Source organism: Trachinotus anak, unplaced genomic scaffold (genome assembly GCF_046630095.1).
Source record: "Trachinotus anak isolate AG129_WGS33_773 ecotype Australia unplaced genomic scaffold, CSIRO_AGI_Tana_v1 ptg000028l, whole genome shotgun sequence".
Taxonomy (NCBI): domain Eukaryota; kingdom Metazoa; phylum Chordata; class Actinopteri; order Carangiformes; family Carangidae; genus Trachinotus; species Trachinotus anak.
In genome coordinates, this window is record NW_027273879.1 from 15,249,804 (window position 1) to 15,265,795 (window position 15,992).

Here is a 15,992-nt window from a genome sequence, read left to right on the forward strand (position 1 = left end):
CATGCCCTTTAACTATGGATCAGGATTTTTAAATGATAGAAAGCTGTGAAGTGTTGAATGAAAAGTCTGTGGTTTTGACTCTGTGCTTCAATTTCAGCATTTTTTTTAACTTGTATATTTGTGCTCCCTTTTAGTTTTATTTGTGTACTAGCCTGTTTGTGTGCATGTGTGAGTCATGGTCTGTCAGTCCGCCTGTTAGTCTGTCAACTTATGTGTGTGCCAGTGGGTCAGTGTGTGTGTGTGTGTGTGTGTGTGTGTGTGTATATATGTCAATAATTTGTGTGTATATGTGTTTGGCTCTGATGTATTTTCATCTTTAGACAGCTCTCCATTCATCCCCTGTAGCATTGAAGAAATTCACTTCCTCTAACTTTCTGATCAAAGCAAATGATGACTGAAAGGAGTGAAATGGAGAAAACCATTTATGACTGAAAAAAAAACAAAAAAAAAACTCTATAGTGTACCCCCCCCCTACAACTAGAGCCATCTTAAGGCAGTTAAGATTCTGCTAACATACTGATGGACCAACATGCTAACTGACCATAGACTGTAAATAAAGATGGACGTAACCTCCGTGACATCACCCGTAGGTTTCCTAAGACTGGTTTCAAAGCTCAGAGTGGGCTGCTTCGCTGTTGCCATCTTGGCAGTGCCTGGCTAATCTAAAAATAGGCAAAGAGATGGGGCGAGGTTGGATACGCTCACTCCCCTGTCACTCAGAGCAACAGAACTTCAAGGCTTGATAAAATTTAGGCAGGAGAGGGATATAAAAATTCAACAAAGTTGCAATGAAGGGAGAATCTAACTGTAGTGACCAAAACAGTTTTTTGCACCAGGCTGTCAACATGTTGATTTCTGCTGTAAAGTTAAAGGCACTTTAACACTGGAGTTCATGCAGATTTCATCACTTTTAGAGCCAGCCTCAAGTGGCCAGTTGAAGAACTGCAGGTTTTATCACTTTCATGTTGGCTTCATTCTTTTGCCACTTGTACCTGACATGCGTTGCAAACTTGTATGCATATATAGTAAAAACCTGCACACATGCGCGCACACACACACTTATGCTTTCTGCATTCTGACTGATGAAGTGCTTGCATTCAATGTATAAAAATAATTCCAGCAGACACATGCATACTATTTTTAAGTGCATCAGTAAATATGTGATATATCCATCCTTTTTCCTGTCATTCTGTCTACATTGTTTATTTTCTATTCAGTTTTATAAACTTGTCATTTGTCATTTGGCTTACTTCTTTAACATGTTAAAATAATGATATAAGTAAGTGTTGTTATGCCATATCAGCAGAATGTAAAGAAAACTTTTTTTCAACTTGGGAACATTCATACTGTATATAAAAGTGTATATTAGTGTTAGTATTGGATTCCATTCAGATGTATCTGCCCGCTGTTGCAGCTTTTCACCTATTTTGCCAGAGGTTTGTTGACACTTATGCAATTCTTTGTAGCTGTCAGACATCACCAACAGATCTCTGACCCTTCTCCATTTGACCGCATTCATGATTAGTCTCTTTGCACATCAATGCAGCATTAGCCTGCTTACATTCCGTACTGTCATCAGTTATTCCTGCGATCACAAGCTCCTTTGAAGAAATGCATCATTGCCATACTGCTACGAGGAGGAGGCATTTACAGTTTGATGTACACATGAATCATTTAAATTACAGTGGAGTGATAAAGCTTTGATCCTCAAGGTGCTTTTTTTTTTTTTTTAACTGTGCACCACTTTTGTTTAAACAGGAGTCGCTCTTTATGGTTTTTAGATAATTTCTATTATATTTCTTTTATTGTATTTTTTCTCGTATTGCCTGTTAATGAGGTTGTGTAGGAGTAGGAGCTGCATCACATGCAGAGAAAAGCTGGTAACCAGAAGGACTGAGGCACGGAGAGGCAGGTGTTGCTAGCAGCAGACAAGGCTGTGGTCACTTCTTGAGGGAGAGGTGACAGGAACGGTTGAGTATAACAACATGAAAGAATGTTCCCGCCTGAGGCAGAATGAGGGAATACAAGAGACACTGAAGACCTTACAGCATAGAGGGAGAGGCTGTGACTTCTTGAGAGAGGGATTAAAAGAAACAAGAGGACTGTAAAGGAGACTGAAGAGGTTAGGAGGAGGGGTAACAACAAAAGAGATTGTGGTCAGAGAAGAGGAGCGAGAAAAGTAGAGGAACACAGGAGATTCAATTATGGAGCAGTTTTACTGAAGGATACCATCAGGCATGATTGGGACGAGGAGGAAGGTGGCAGATGAGAGGAGAGGTACTGAGAGGATTGGATGGACCTGGCAGAGGCTAACAGCAAACATGATTGTGGTCAAACATAGGAGATGAAGACAAGAAGCGATCCGGGGGGGGGGGGGATTCGAGATTAGGAAAGACGATCAACAGACACGACTGTGATCAGTGTGGAGAAAGAGTGAGACTGGAAAGAAAGGATGGAGAGGAAGAAAAAAAAAAAGGAAAATGGTGAGCACATTGAAGCCAAATGCCGTTATGGCCACTGGCGTGATTAAGGTCAGACAAGAGGAAGAGGTACACACATTAGAGGAAATGAAAGGGGACATGTTGAACAGGTTGGCAGTCGAGAGATGCGTTGAGTTGAGACGGGCCGATGGCCGTTGCAAAGGAGACGACAAATGAGAGGAGATGTGGGGAATGAAATGCTCGGTGAGGTGTCTGGGAGAGACAGGAATACAGAACAGTTCTTAAGTTTTACACAGCAATAATATTCAACATTAAAATGAGCTTGGTGTTTTTAAACAGGAGAAATGGCAGGTTCGTTAAAAACAACATTATGCAACAGCTCTGCAAATGACACACCATCTTCCTCTGTGCAAACTGCAGTCGCTGGAACATATTCAACCAAAACAGCCCGAAAACATTAGTAAATTGGATTTTAGCATTTCCCCCTCACAGCTACTGTTTTTCAGTGGCTGTATATCATGTTCAGGGTTGCGCTGATAGTACATCAGGGGTGGGATGCTGAAACACTACCATCCTCATTTATTCTCATGTTTATTTATTTAAACTCAAATTGAGACCTGGGTTTAGAAAATGTTCACAACTCTGGGATCATGACACATTATTAATAATGCACTTTGTTAAAAAATGCATGAATTTTCCATCAGTTGGAAACTTAACAATAGGGACATACTGCTTTATGATGTATATATATATATATGTATGTATGTATATGTATGTATGTATGTATGTGTGTGTTATAGGCTAAAGGCTGTGCCTCTGATACTGCTGACTGTAGGTGTGTATGTGTGTGTGTTTGTATGTGTTTATAGTCTTATCCAGTGTTTTTGTCCACTCATGTGCCAGAAGCTGCTGCCTGCACATGTGTGTTATTGCTTGCATCCATCTCCTCCCATATCCGTTCATAGATTAGCTTGTTGGTGCGTATACAAACTTGCCTTCATGCACAAGTGTGTATGAGTGAGTGCCTCTCTCAGAGCTGGGGGCTTTTAATCTATTAAAGCCTGATCCTTAAACACTAATCAATGCACCCTTTTATATTTCCATTACAGTGCAGAAGGAAAGGGATAAATAAAGCATGACGGTGGAGCTCAGTAGTGGCCACAGAACAATGAAAGATCCTGATGGTTGTTGAAAGACACAGAGGCTTGACCTATTTGTGTCAAAAACAGGTTGCAGAGCTCTGTTGTGGTAGATTGTTTTTTTTTTTTTTTTCTCCTATTTTCATTATTTTGATACACAAATTTAGTTTCGTTTAGTTTGTAGTTCTGTAATTTTGTTGCATTCTACTTTGATTTTGATTGTTTCCTTCAGGAGTGATGTGTATGCACAACAGTGAACTCCCTGCTCAATATAATCAACTTGACTGACAGAATCCTAGTGTGACTCACCACAGAGGAGTCCGAGTTGTGTCCAGGTCTTCAAGGTTGAGTCGAGATGGGGTCCAGTGCTCCGCTCTGGCACAGTCAAAGAGCTGACATACAAATTAAAAAGGTCTAAAATGACGCAGCTGTCATCATTTCAATGGAAGTTTATTCACCATGTGTGACACAATTACCAAACAAATGCACTAGCAACAAAACAATGTCAGAGTCCTTGTCTCCAACTTCTGTCTGAATGCAATCAATGCCCAAGTCCAAGTCCAAGTCTTCAGTGCTCAAATCAAAGCCATATTTTGTATTTCCAAACATTCCAAAAAGTCCCACTTTCTTGTATTTGTGCTGCAAGTACCCCCCAGCTGATTCTCAATTTTAAAGGCTATTTCCAGTTTATTAAACCCTTGGTCTTACTTTGATAGTTTTGGGCATTGTTCCGGTTGGTTAAGGTAACACTGTACTCAACAAAGTGATTGCTGAGATCGGGAAACATGGTGACAGCACTACAACAAAGTCTGACGGGGCAAGAAACATGCAGCCAGAGGACAGGACAAGTTGTAAACAAGCCATCAGTTTCACCACATGATTTAAAACACATTATTTGGAGATAACAGCGAAACTGAGCCAGACTGAAATGTCGATGAAGATATCTCATTGCAGAGGAAAAGGAAGACGGCAGAAACATGGGTAATAATTTTACCGTTCACTATTTTCTCTTCCAGATAACTTTGGCTACCCCAGGGGTTTGTTTGAAACATGTATGATTCTTGCACTGATCATGGTTGTTCCCCCATCTGGCATGTCATTCCCCAGCTCTGGGCAATTAGTTCAGTGAGTGCAATGTTAATATACCCAAGCAGAAACAATTGCCAGTTCTCCAGAAATGAGATCCAAGATTTAATAAACCAGAAATACAGTTAGACACTCAAAAGAAATTCTTAATCCACTCAGCCAGCTAGTAAACAGAATAATGAGCATTTGTTTGGTTAAAAAAGAAGGAAAAGTCTTTTTCTTTTTTTATCAGAAAGCTGAAAGAATGGAGACATAGCGCCGTTTAAAATGTGACTTCTACAACTTGGACAGTCTCATCTGTGTCTTTACAATGAATGGGATGATGAATGCGTGTACTTGAAACCTCCTCCCTGCATTTAGACAGATAATTGCCTGTGCTTGCATGAGAATCTGTGCTTTTTGTGCGGCATGCTTTGGTAGCAGCCCTCATGTCATCGGCCTCCCACCCTTCTTTTTCTTCTTTAAACGTAGTGCTCCGTGCTCGCAGCATTGCATCACATATTCCCTTTAGACCATGTTTAAGTGGTGATATATGCACTGTAGCATTCGGCTGTCAGGAGAGAACACTTTCATGCTATGCAGCTGACAATATGTGCTCCCGTTTTAGTGATGATTTACAGCAAATGACTGCAGTGCAACAGGAAGCAGCAGTTGACCCCCCCACCCCCCAACCCCCCTCTATTTCCCATTAAAACCAACTAAACTGACAGTATTTGCCTCTTCTGAAAGCACATTTTATTAGCTATGTCTGGCTGTGTACATGTCCCTCAACCCCAATTAATTTAGTATACTTAAGTGGCAGATTTGCATTAGACTGTGCTAGCCTTTGGAGTACACTTTATTAGTGTTGTCTGGGTAACCCGCACCAACAGTTCCACCCTCACCCCCACCCCCACCCCACCCGTCCCCTCAGTTTCAATACGCACACATTTATTTCACTGCGCTTACCCAACAGTATGTTCTCTGCAGGAGCGTACGTGTGTTTTTTCTGGGGTTTTTTTGTTGTTTTTTTTTCCCACTCCACTGTGGTAGTTTATTAGCGATGTCTCCTTTGATAGTTAGTGTGCACGCTTGATTATGGCTGAAAGGGAGTGGGCCGGGCGCTGGGCCGGAGAGGAAGTCTGCCTAATGATATTAACAACATCCTTTATTGGGTAGCTACTGCAGGCAGACGGAGGGAGAGGAGTAAAGAGACAGGAGGGAGGGGGGAATAGAGCGAAAGAGAGGGGAGAAGGGAGTTGGAAGAGAAAAAGGGAAACTGGGGAGAGAAAATTTAGGGTGAATCAAAGAGACAGTGTGTGGAGGGCAGGGGGGCCACCTTGTCTGGGGATTTAGCCAGAAGAAAAATAAGGAAGGGGTCGATAGACAGGAGGCGGAGAGAAAATAAACAGAATGAAATTATGAGAGCGGCGTAATCTCTACACAAGTGACCCTGACCCAGGACTACAATGGTTGATATTCTCACTCTGTCTTAATATATTGCACAGACCTGTCAGTCCCTCTGTGCGGCTCTAATAGAAACTTTGCAGCCGCATCACAAATTGCCTAGCAACCCCGTCTGGCTCCATCATGGAGGTCCACAGGGGGATTAGCTGTGTGTAAATTATGACTAAGAGCGTAAAAAGAGTAATCTCAAAAAATGTTTTGATGCTGATTTAAGTCAAGTGTAGTAATGTTAGAGGTAACAGTGATTGGTCTGACAGTTAGAAATTATTTGTGTTTACGAGACATTAATGTTTAGCTAAGCAGGTTCTGTGGCTAACAGCTAACAGCTAAGAAACGGTGCTTAAATGCTATTTTTTTGGAGATCTTTTTAGTCTATTCATGATTTTAACTTTCACTTTATGAAGAGAACAGAATCAAGATTCACTGGATGTCTCCGTGGTTTTCAGTGCCTGTAGTGTTTTCAGTGCTCGAGCAGGAAATTCCTTGAACTTAATGGCAACCGGAGTTGCCATAAAAGCCTTTAAGTATTTTATATGAGACTGAGGATGTAAGAACACACAACACAGAATGAATGAGAGCCGGAGGTGGGTTGATTAAAGGCTATGCATGCAACTAAATTACAATTACAAACACAAGAGCTGTACCACCGCCATCACATCCTGATGCAAAACCTTGAGGCGGGGGGCGGGGAGGGGGGTTCTTGATCAAATGAAGTGAATGGGCGTTTCTTCATCTAGCCCGAAGTCACGGCGGATATAAGTCTTAAAGAGACATACCTAATTGAATCTGACAAGTGAATCTGAAAGGAGCAACTGTGGGTTGAATGCTGTCAGTGACTATGAGGTTAGTTGTTTGCTCTCGCAGTTGTGGGTCTAAAACACTGAGATTTCACAATATGTTAGTGGGAGGTAGTATTGTTGAGTTATGAGGGGGCAGACAGCAGTGGTAACCGTGTTACCCAATTAGTGTCCTAGGGAGAAGACAGTATTTATGTGTGTACATCAATTTAACATTTGCATAGTTTTGAAAATAAGCTATAAATTTGTATATAGTATGTTTTGTATTGTCTTAGTATCATCACTTCTGTCAGTGTGTTATTACTTGTGCCAATTATTGTGGTTCTATCTGTGAATCTGCTCACATATCTTGCAGATGTATGGACATTATTCTTTTGTCCATAATGTTTTCAACTTTGCAGAAAAAGTGAGTCAAGGCGAAAGGAAAGGCTTCATCTACACCTGGTCTTTGGTGTTACATCCAAACACACAAAGAGACACACACAGTTGTAACAGATCGATTGCAGCACATAAAAGACAGGGAGTGAATGAAGGGGGATTATTTACATAACCGGTTTATGTTCCTTTGTGTTGTCGAAAGACATCCACAGACACAAAATGAGATAGTGGTATCCTCTGTAAACTGGCTTTGCATGGCAGAGAGAGTGGAGAAAAAAAAAAAAAAAAAAAAAACGCACCACAGACACTTACAGAGAAATGCACAATATTACACTGCGGAAGTTGATTAAAGACAGTGAATAAGCATGAAACAGAACTGAGCTATAATCAGTCTGCAATTCAAGGTGTGAGCGTGTGCAGGGACAGATTAAAATAAAAAGTGTTTTTTGCACTCGCCTCAAAATGTGCTCTTACACTTTCTCTGAGCTCTAAGCACCTGAGAATGTGAAAAGGGTACATGCTAATCATTTTTAGATAGCATGCCATGAAAAGACACACAGGGTTGACTCTGTGAGGCAACCTGAACCTTACAGAATATTTTTTTACTCTGCTTTTCACTTTCAGATACAAAAATGTGCAAAACAGTGTGTGTGCTACTTTGAAGATAGTGGGCAAAGGACGCATCACCGCACCCTTAAATTTAGAGAGATTATGTGTTTTGCATCTTCAGCACATCAGTTGCATTCGCACTCCTGCTGTTATTCAATCTTGAAACTTGTTTTTGCTCTTGCAAATTTCTCTCCACACACTCAAATATTGATTTACAGACTGATTACAGCTCGCTTTTATGCCAGTGAATCATTTTATCTTTTGAATTTTCGAACTCATTTCAAACATGTTACATAAAACAAAGCACATTAAAAAACACAGCGTGGATCAGAAAACTATTTTCTTCTTTAACAAACTTCTGTATTTAACTGTGATCACTTTTATGAAAAAAAATAAATAAATAAAAGCAACAGTTTTAGTGTTCGGAGAAAGCCATGCATGAAACAGCATATGTTACCAGATGCGATCGAAACACACTGTTCTACCCTGTCTGGCACAATTATCAACACTCGCATAAACACACACTGAACTATCACACACGCATGTTCCCATCCGCACACAAGCGCTTGCACACAGACAGTGAATGACGGGGCGTTGATTGTAAAGCAGCACCAATCCTCGTCTCCCACTAACACCCAGCGAAAGCTGTCACCTTGAGAAGCCTCGTTCAACACCAAAAAATGTCAAGGCTGGCAATTTCCTATGTTTACCTTGGCGAGGAGCCTGAGATCCCATACTCCTCCCAGATGTGTGTTGTGTGCAGGAGTGTTTATTTGTCTGTTTGCGGGCATGTTCCTCTCTGCACAAGTGTGTCTGACTGTTTGTGTGTCTGTGCAGCTCTGTGGCACTTTTGTTTGTCTTTCCGAGTTCCTGTGCGTGCGTGCGTGCGTGCGTGCGTGCGTGTGTGTGCGAACTAAACAGAGAGAGATAAATAAACTCATTCTCTTGCACTGTGTCTCTCTGTAAGCAGTGTCAGCATCTCTCAGCACCTGTGGCTAAGAAGGCATATCACACACACGCACAGTAAACAGTCATGCTGTCACACACACACACACACACACACACACACACACACACATATTATATTAGGCAGCAAGCATGTAAACACACACAGACAGGCACATGTGTCAACTAAATGCTCCAACAACAGTTTTTTAAAAAAACACGCTTCGTCGGTGTGAACACATACACTTCTTCACATATGGTCCATGCAGACACATGCATACACAGTGGTGTCACATACAATGACACACACTGGCAGACCTACACACATTGTGTCACCTACACACGCAGAGGCACCCACTGGTCTGTCAGAGGTAAGATATCATTTGTCTCTTCCCAGCATCTTCCCCCAGGTAGAACGTGACTGATCTCATTCTCTGTGTATATCTGTGTGTGTGTGTGTGTGTGTGTGTGTGAGAGAGAGAGAGGGAGAGAGAGGGAGAGCGAGAGATACCACTGAGTTATCTTTGACATGGAGGCAGAGCAGAAAATAGTCTCTTATCAGGAAGGATTAAAAAAAGTAGAATAACCTCACACACTGTAAATGACTTCAGCTTCCATTTGTGTACGTGTGTGTGTGCGTCTCTGTGTCTGTGTCTTTTTCTTTAATTGCATCTACCATATGTTTTGTTACACTGTGTATTTGCGTGCCACAGTCTGCAGGTGTGTGGCCCACGTCTGCTCATCGTGAAAGTTTGTGTGTGTGTGTGACAGTAGCCTTTTGCGTAACTTCAATTTCTAAATCACAAACATGTTCCAAAATTAGAAAACTGGATTGGCTTTCACAGTCATAGCGCCCATCAAAATGGCATAAGAGGTCAACTTGGCGGCGCATGTGTCTCATCGATCTCCAGAAATTATCAACATGGAAGCAACTCTGGCAAAAACAAAACTGGACAGAGCATGTAAACTGGCTGCCTGAAGCGCCACAGTTCCACGGCCAATAAACCGATGCCTGGTGGATAAAAACCCTGCTCCAAACAGCAGCTGAACACACCATCTGTTTCTGTGCGATCCCACTCATTAGGGATACGTATTTTAATTTATTCTTTATTTCCCTTGTCATTTCATGGGCATGGCGATCAACCTACTATTTTCTGCCATCTTGTTCTTATTGTCATTTCATTTCTGTTATTGAGTGCAGTTCTATCAGAGCTTGCCATCTTGTTATTGTGGCTTATTTTGAGGTGAGATAATTTTTTTTTAATGGCTCCTTCACAGATTGTTCATCACATTCCCTCTGATTATTTTCGGCATACTGTTTTTTTTTCCATCTTTTAAAATGATTATATCAGCCATTATTGATTATACCATGCTGTTATAGCATTTGAAACATATTTATTTAAAACATACTGACAAACAGTAACGCAGTGCGTTCATTTTTGTCATTAGCTTCACCACATACAAATTTCAAAATCATGTCCAAAAGCCTTCAGGTGATTTCAGCCACTGCTGCGTTCATTATGTTTTTCTGGAGAGGACACACTTGAGAACCAATGGACCCATCAGCAGAGAGCCCAGAGGCGGCGGTCATGCTAGCCGTCTGTCACCTCTCCCTCCAGATGCAACCTTTACATGCTCCATCTGTGGGCTCTATGATTGCCCCGAACAGCCACCTGCACAACTAGAACTAGCCTCATGTGTCCCAATTTCGGTAACATTATGTTTGGTTGTCGATGAGATGCCATTTTTTTGTGTGTGTATTTGTGAGGGAGTTCGGCATTTCTAGCTCGATACTGTTTCATCCACATGTGAGTTTGAATTTTGGCCTTCAGACAACGAACTGACCTACAGTGTTGTGCTGAAAAACAGATTGCAATGAGACATTGAGACACTGCCCAGTTTGTAAGTGCACATGTGCTTGTGTAAAAGCATGAGCGCAAAGTGCGTGTTTGAGAGTCCAGTATGCACGCCTGCGTGTGTGTTTGGAGTAGATTGGATTTCACTGCGAAGGCATGTTGAACAATCGGTCAATTTCCTGCCGCACGTTCGGTTTTCCCTCCCCATGACAAATTCCTCGATTTCCTCACAACACATTCCTGATGCATTATTGGTCATGGGCATTATATGGTCCCACATATTCTGTCTCTCGGAGTCTGGGAAGTATCACATTTCATGTGAGTTAATGCGAGTGAGGAAAAAAGAAAGACAGAGCAACGTGTAGGCCAACAATGTTTTATCCCCTAGCTGAGGAAGATGTAGTGTCTTGTTATTTCAATGTCATGACTGTCTCGTTCATATTTCGACCTGGAACCAGTTTATGGTGAAAAACTCATACTTTAATTTACCATATTTTTATCATATAAGTTCATATAATATGCACCTTAAATTGTCTGGTTTTTCTATTACACCCAGGTTCCAATGCTACTGTTAAAATAAGATAAAAGATGAGTGGGTCCATGCCTTTAACATCGTGGGACTGAATGCAGCTTATAAAAATGTCAGGCAGTATCCTGTCTCAGTCCATTTAAGCAGATGCGTGATGCCATATAGACACTGAAATATTCCGCAGACCTTCCTCCATAAACAATGTGCTTGAATAAGGTTTTAAACCAGAGGGAGAACATTATCTGTAAAGAATAAGTGACTGTTTGTAGTGGCAGTGGGGGAGCTGACATGGCTTGAGGCGTCCATATTGTTGAGGAAAGTTAAGGAGGTTTAGCTCAAGTGTGAAATCCATATTGAAGCCCTTCGGTTATGCTCAACTTGACGAGTTGCGTGTGTCTGTGTGAAAGTGTGAGTGTGTGGCTTTGCATCTGTCCGTGTGTGTGTGTGTGTATGTGCATGCACAAAATCTGTTTTAATGAGTGTTAAGCCATAGAATGTATGGCTCTGTGCACTGGTATGAGTGTATCGCACTGGTATTTCCATTTAAATGTGTGTGTGTGTGTGTGTCAGTGGTATAATTCATAACCCTCCACTATGGCATAAATCCACTGACTGGTAGCTCAAAAAGACAGAAATGTAGGAAGAAAAGTCCATATGGAACTTATCATAAGCAGCCATATTTCTCTGTTACTAGAAGCAATTTGTTTTAATTGCCTACTTAGAAGTAATATGGCCTCAAACTAGCTTTTTTTTTCATAAAAACCTAAATGAAATATGAGAATGCCTATTAACTGCCGTGATTATGTTATAATAATCAGAAAATTGAGTTGTCAAGACTGGAAAGCCTCTTTAAGATGGTAGTTGCACAGCATATGCTATGTGTGTGTGTGAATGTGTGCGGGCATGTGGGGTTGTTTTACTATATTTGTCAGGTCCAAAAACAGGAAGCCCACTGTATTTGTGGAGTCCAACAGCTTTGTGAGGACCAAAATGCTGGACTGCACAAGTTTAAATGACTGAGGGCTAAGACTTGGTTTTAGGGTTAAGGTTAGAGTTAGGGTTAGGCATTTTGTTGAGATGGGTGAGGTTATGGTGAGGGGCTAGACAGGTCGCCACAGATGTAATAAAACAAGGATGTGTGGGTGTGTGTGCATCTATAATAAGGCTATGGTTGCATGGTAAGTTTTTTTTGTTAGTTTTTTTTTTTTTGTTAATTCATCCCACTTAAAATTTTTAGATCTAGAGAATGACGACCTAGCTGATTACTATGATCAGATATACATATGCTAACTGAGCACTTTATTTGGAACACCACACTAATACTGTGTGGGGTCCCTGTTTGCTCTCAAAACAGCTACAGTTGTTCACGGCATGGATTCCACATGATGTTGGAAACATTCCTTTGAGACTCTGCCCCATGTTGACATGATTGCATCACATCATTTCTGCAGATTTGTCAGCTGCACATTCAGGTTGCCAATCTCCTGCTCTACCACATCCCAGAGGTGTTCTGCTGGATTCAGATCTGGTGACTGAGGAGGCCACTGACGTTCACTGAACTCATTGTCATGTTCATGAAACCAGTTTGAGACGACTTTTGCTTGGTGACACATTATCCTGCTGAAAGTAGCCATTAAACGATGGTAAACTGTGGCCATGGTCAGCAACAATACTCTGACAGACTGAGGCATTCAGTGATTGATTAGTATTAAGGGGCCCATGGGGTACCAAGAAAACAATCTCCCCCACCACCAACCTGGACTATTGACACAAGGCAGGTTGAGTCCATGGATTCATGATATTGACGCCAAACTCTGACCCTACCATCTGCTGCCTCAGCAGAAATTCAGATTCGTCACAGCAGGCTATGTCTCTCCAGTCTTCAACCATCCAGTGTCGGTGAGCTTGTATACACCGCAGCCTCAGGTTTCTGTTCTTGACTGACAGGAGAGGAACCTGACGTAGTCGTCTGCTGCTGTAGCTCATCCACCTCAAGGCTCAACCTGTTCTTTACTCTGATGCTTTTCTGCCCAACACAGTTGTAAAGAGTGGTTATCTGTCAGCCTGAACCAGTCTGCCCATTCTGCTCTGAACTTTCTCGTCAACAAGGTGTTTTCATTCACAGTGCTGCAGCTCACTGGATTTGTTAGATTCTTTTTTTTCTCACCATTCTGAGCAAAAACTCTAGAGAATGTTGTGTGTGTGAAAATCCCAGGAGATCATCAGTTTCAGAAATACTCATTCCAACACCTCTGGCACCAACAATCTTGCCACAGTCACAAGTCACTGAGTCACATTTTGATCTTTGATGTAAACATTAACTGAGGCTTCTGACCTGTATCTGCAGGACTGTATGCACTGCACTGCTGCCACATGTCTCGCTGATTGGAGAACAAGCCAGAAAATTAACAAACAACAACAACAACTGATTATAAATACTCTGATGATACTAACTGGTAGATGGCTGCACCTCCTTGCATCACCACCATATTCACAGTGACGTATATCCTCTCAGGCATGATTCCTAAATAGCTCCGTGGCCTCGGCTTGCACCCCATCCTGACTGGCTGGAGGGGTGTTAATTAGTTTAAAATAATCCCAAATCTTCTATGCTCTGGTCTTAATACCAACATATTACACACATTCTGCTGAGTCAGAGCTCCCGAGTGGCTTTTGCACTGGTTTAATTTCACTGATAAAGGGCTGTGAATGAAGTTTATGGGAAGCAGTTTAATTGACTAAGCCTGATTTCCAAATCTTCAAAAGATCCCCACATCATCCCTGCTCTGACAACAATGACCATCTCCATATCCTCGAATATGTCATGAGCTGAACAGTATCAGCTGATTCGACATCCCTGGCCACAACACATGACTAAATTAGCTTCACTATGAGACAAACCAGTCTTAGTTCAGCCCTGCTATTTTAGGAAAATTTGTACAAGGAGCAGTGACATAAAGAACAGAAAAGATAGAGAGGGGGAAAAATAATGTGAAATGTTAAGCACACTCTGCTTTCAGTTTGTTGACATTCATATTACTGCTAATGCACCCAAGGCTCCTGCAATATCCTTTTGATGTACAGTACACGATAGCGTTGTTTAAATATAATGTACACACACATACACTAAAGATAACCTCAGTCAGGGAGGATTATGAATATTATTGGAATAAAGAAAAAAAATCATTATTTTTTTTTTGACTATGAGTCTCACTTTGTGCTCGGGGCTGTGCTTGACTTAGCTCCTCCAATCGTTTTTCATGTGCAAGAGGCTTTTAGAAGGCTTTATGTTCAAAAGACTGGCATAAGGGATTCTCACGGGGCTGTGACACTCCCATTAGGAATAGGATTCCCACAATGCAGCACACACATTAACTTAGAAACACACACCAGCTCTGTAGTCGCCGCCTGCAGCAGCGTACACAGATTGTGCTTACATTGTACCCTGAGATGTTGTGGAGCTCTGACTCGAAATCGTTCTTGTAGTGTGAACTAAGAAACTGGATTTTGCGTCACGGCTTCTCAGAAAACTAACTTATGGTGATTTAGTGGTCAAGCTAACAGCTAAGAGCCTGTCTCATTTTAAATGCAAATGCCTGTGCTTTAAGCTTGCCCTTGGCCTCCCTAAATTAACATGGATTGGGATAGTTGTGGCACTGTACTGTTTTTCAGCTTCCAATGCCGTGCTGCAATATGTAAAGCTTGTTTTAAATGGATTTTCAAGGACACAATGGACTGTACTCTGATATATTTTCATGTCTCTTGACTCCTGGCAATCCACCTAATCTCATTTGATAAAAACAAGACTAGTGTTTGAGACAGAGCAAACTACTTTCATTATTTAAGGAACAGAACACACCTGTGGCACATTTGAAAAACAGTGGGTTTGTGTGTGAGTGTGCTCAGGAAGAATGCATTATCAGTGGGTGTGTGTGAGAGGCTGGCATCAGTCATTGCCAATCAAATCATCCCCTCTAATTCCCTTTAAAAGCAGTGCACTCCCTGCCATGAGGCACTGACAGTTTTATTATGTAGAGTCCAGGCCACCCTCTGCTAAGAGGGATGGAAGGTGGATGGATGGAGTGGGCTGGATGCTCTTGTCTTGGAGGTGCAGAGTTGCAAAGCACAAATGTATGATACCCTAAATATGGAGATATGGGCTGTAAATATGCTTCAAAGGGCAGATGAGGTGTCTTTTTTTTTTTTTTTAAGATTGAAATGATTCAATGAAAGTCTGGTCACCATGTCATGTATCATTCTGCTCCAGTCATCTGGAACCATTATAACTCAGTTTTGATTTGTATTATTCATATGTGCACACAAATGAAGGATTACACGTTCCTGTGTTGACAAAATTCCTACTCAAATCCTTTCAAATCACAAGGTGTAACACATAAAATATGTATTTAAAGAGGGGAACAAGGCTGTTAGTCTAAGTTTATGAAAGGCTGATATTTTGGCGATGCTTCTGATTTAGAATGAAATCCAGTTTCCTTGTGTCAGTGCATTTAAACCTGTGAACATGCAGGATGCTGCCAAAAAGTAGCATTTGTGCTCAGTTGACTTTCCCTCCACATCAAATAAAAAGGGACAGAAGTGTGGCACGACTGACCCTCTGATGATGTTTATTGAGCAGAAATTGTTTTCTTTTGTGATGGAATCTATTGAGTATAAATTGCCTTTGTTGGACTGTTTTGTTTTTTTGTTTTTTTTTGTTTGTTTTTTTTAATGGTACATTTTGCTAAGATTTAACCTAAAATCAGATT

At 41.4% G+C, this 15,992-nt stretch overlaps 1 protein-coding gene and 1 long non-coding RNA gene across 2 annotated transcripts in view; one reads left to right on the plus strand and one right to left on the minus strand.

The window, feature by feature from the left end:
- Positions 1 to 15,992, minus strand: part of LOC139611042 (uncharacterized) — a 108,775-nt gene that overhangs the window by 80,159 nt on the left and 12,624 nt on the right. The window contains exon 2 of the long non-coding RNA XR_011686243.1: positions 3,890 to 3,972. This is a non-coding gene — a long non-coding RNA (uncharacterized lncRNA). The remainder of the gene's footprint in view (positions 1 to 3,889; positions 3,973 to 15,992) is intronic.
- The window catches only part of cntfr (ciliary neurotrophic factor receptor), a 230,217-nt gene that overhangs the window by 5,340 nt on the left and 208,885 nt on the right, over positions 1 to 15,992 (plus strand). The window lies entirely within an intron of this gene.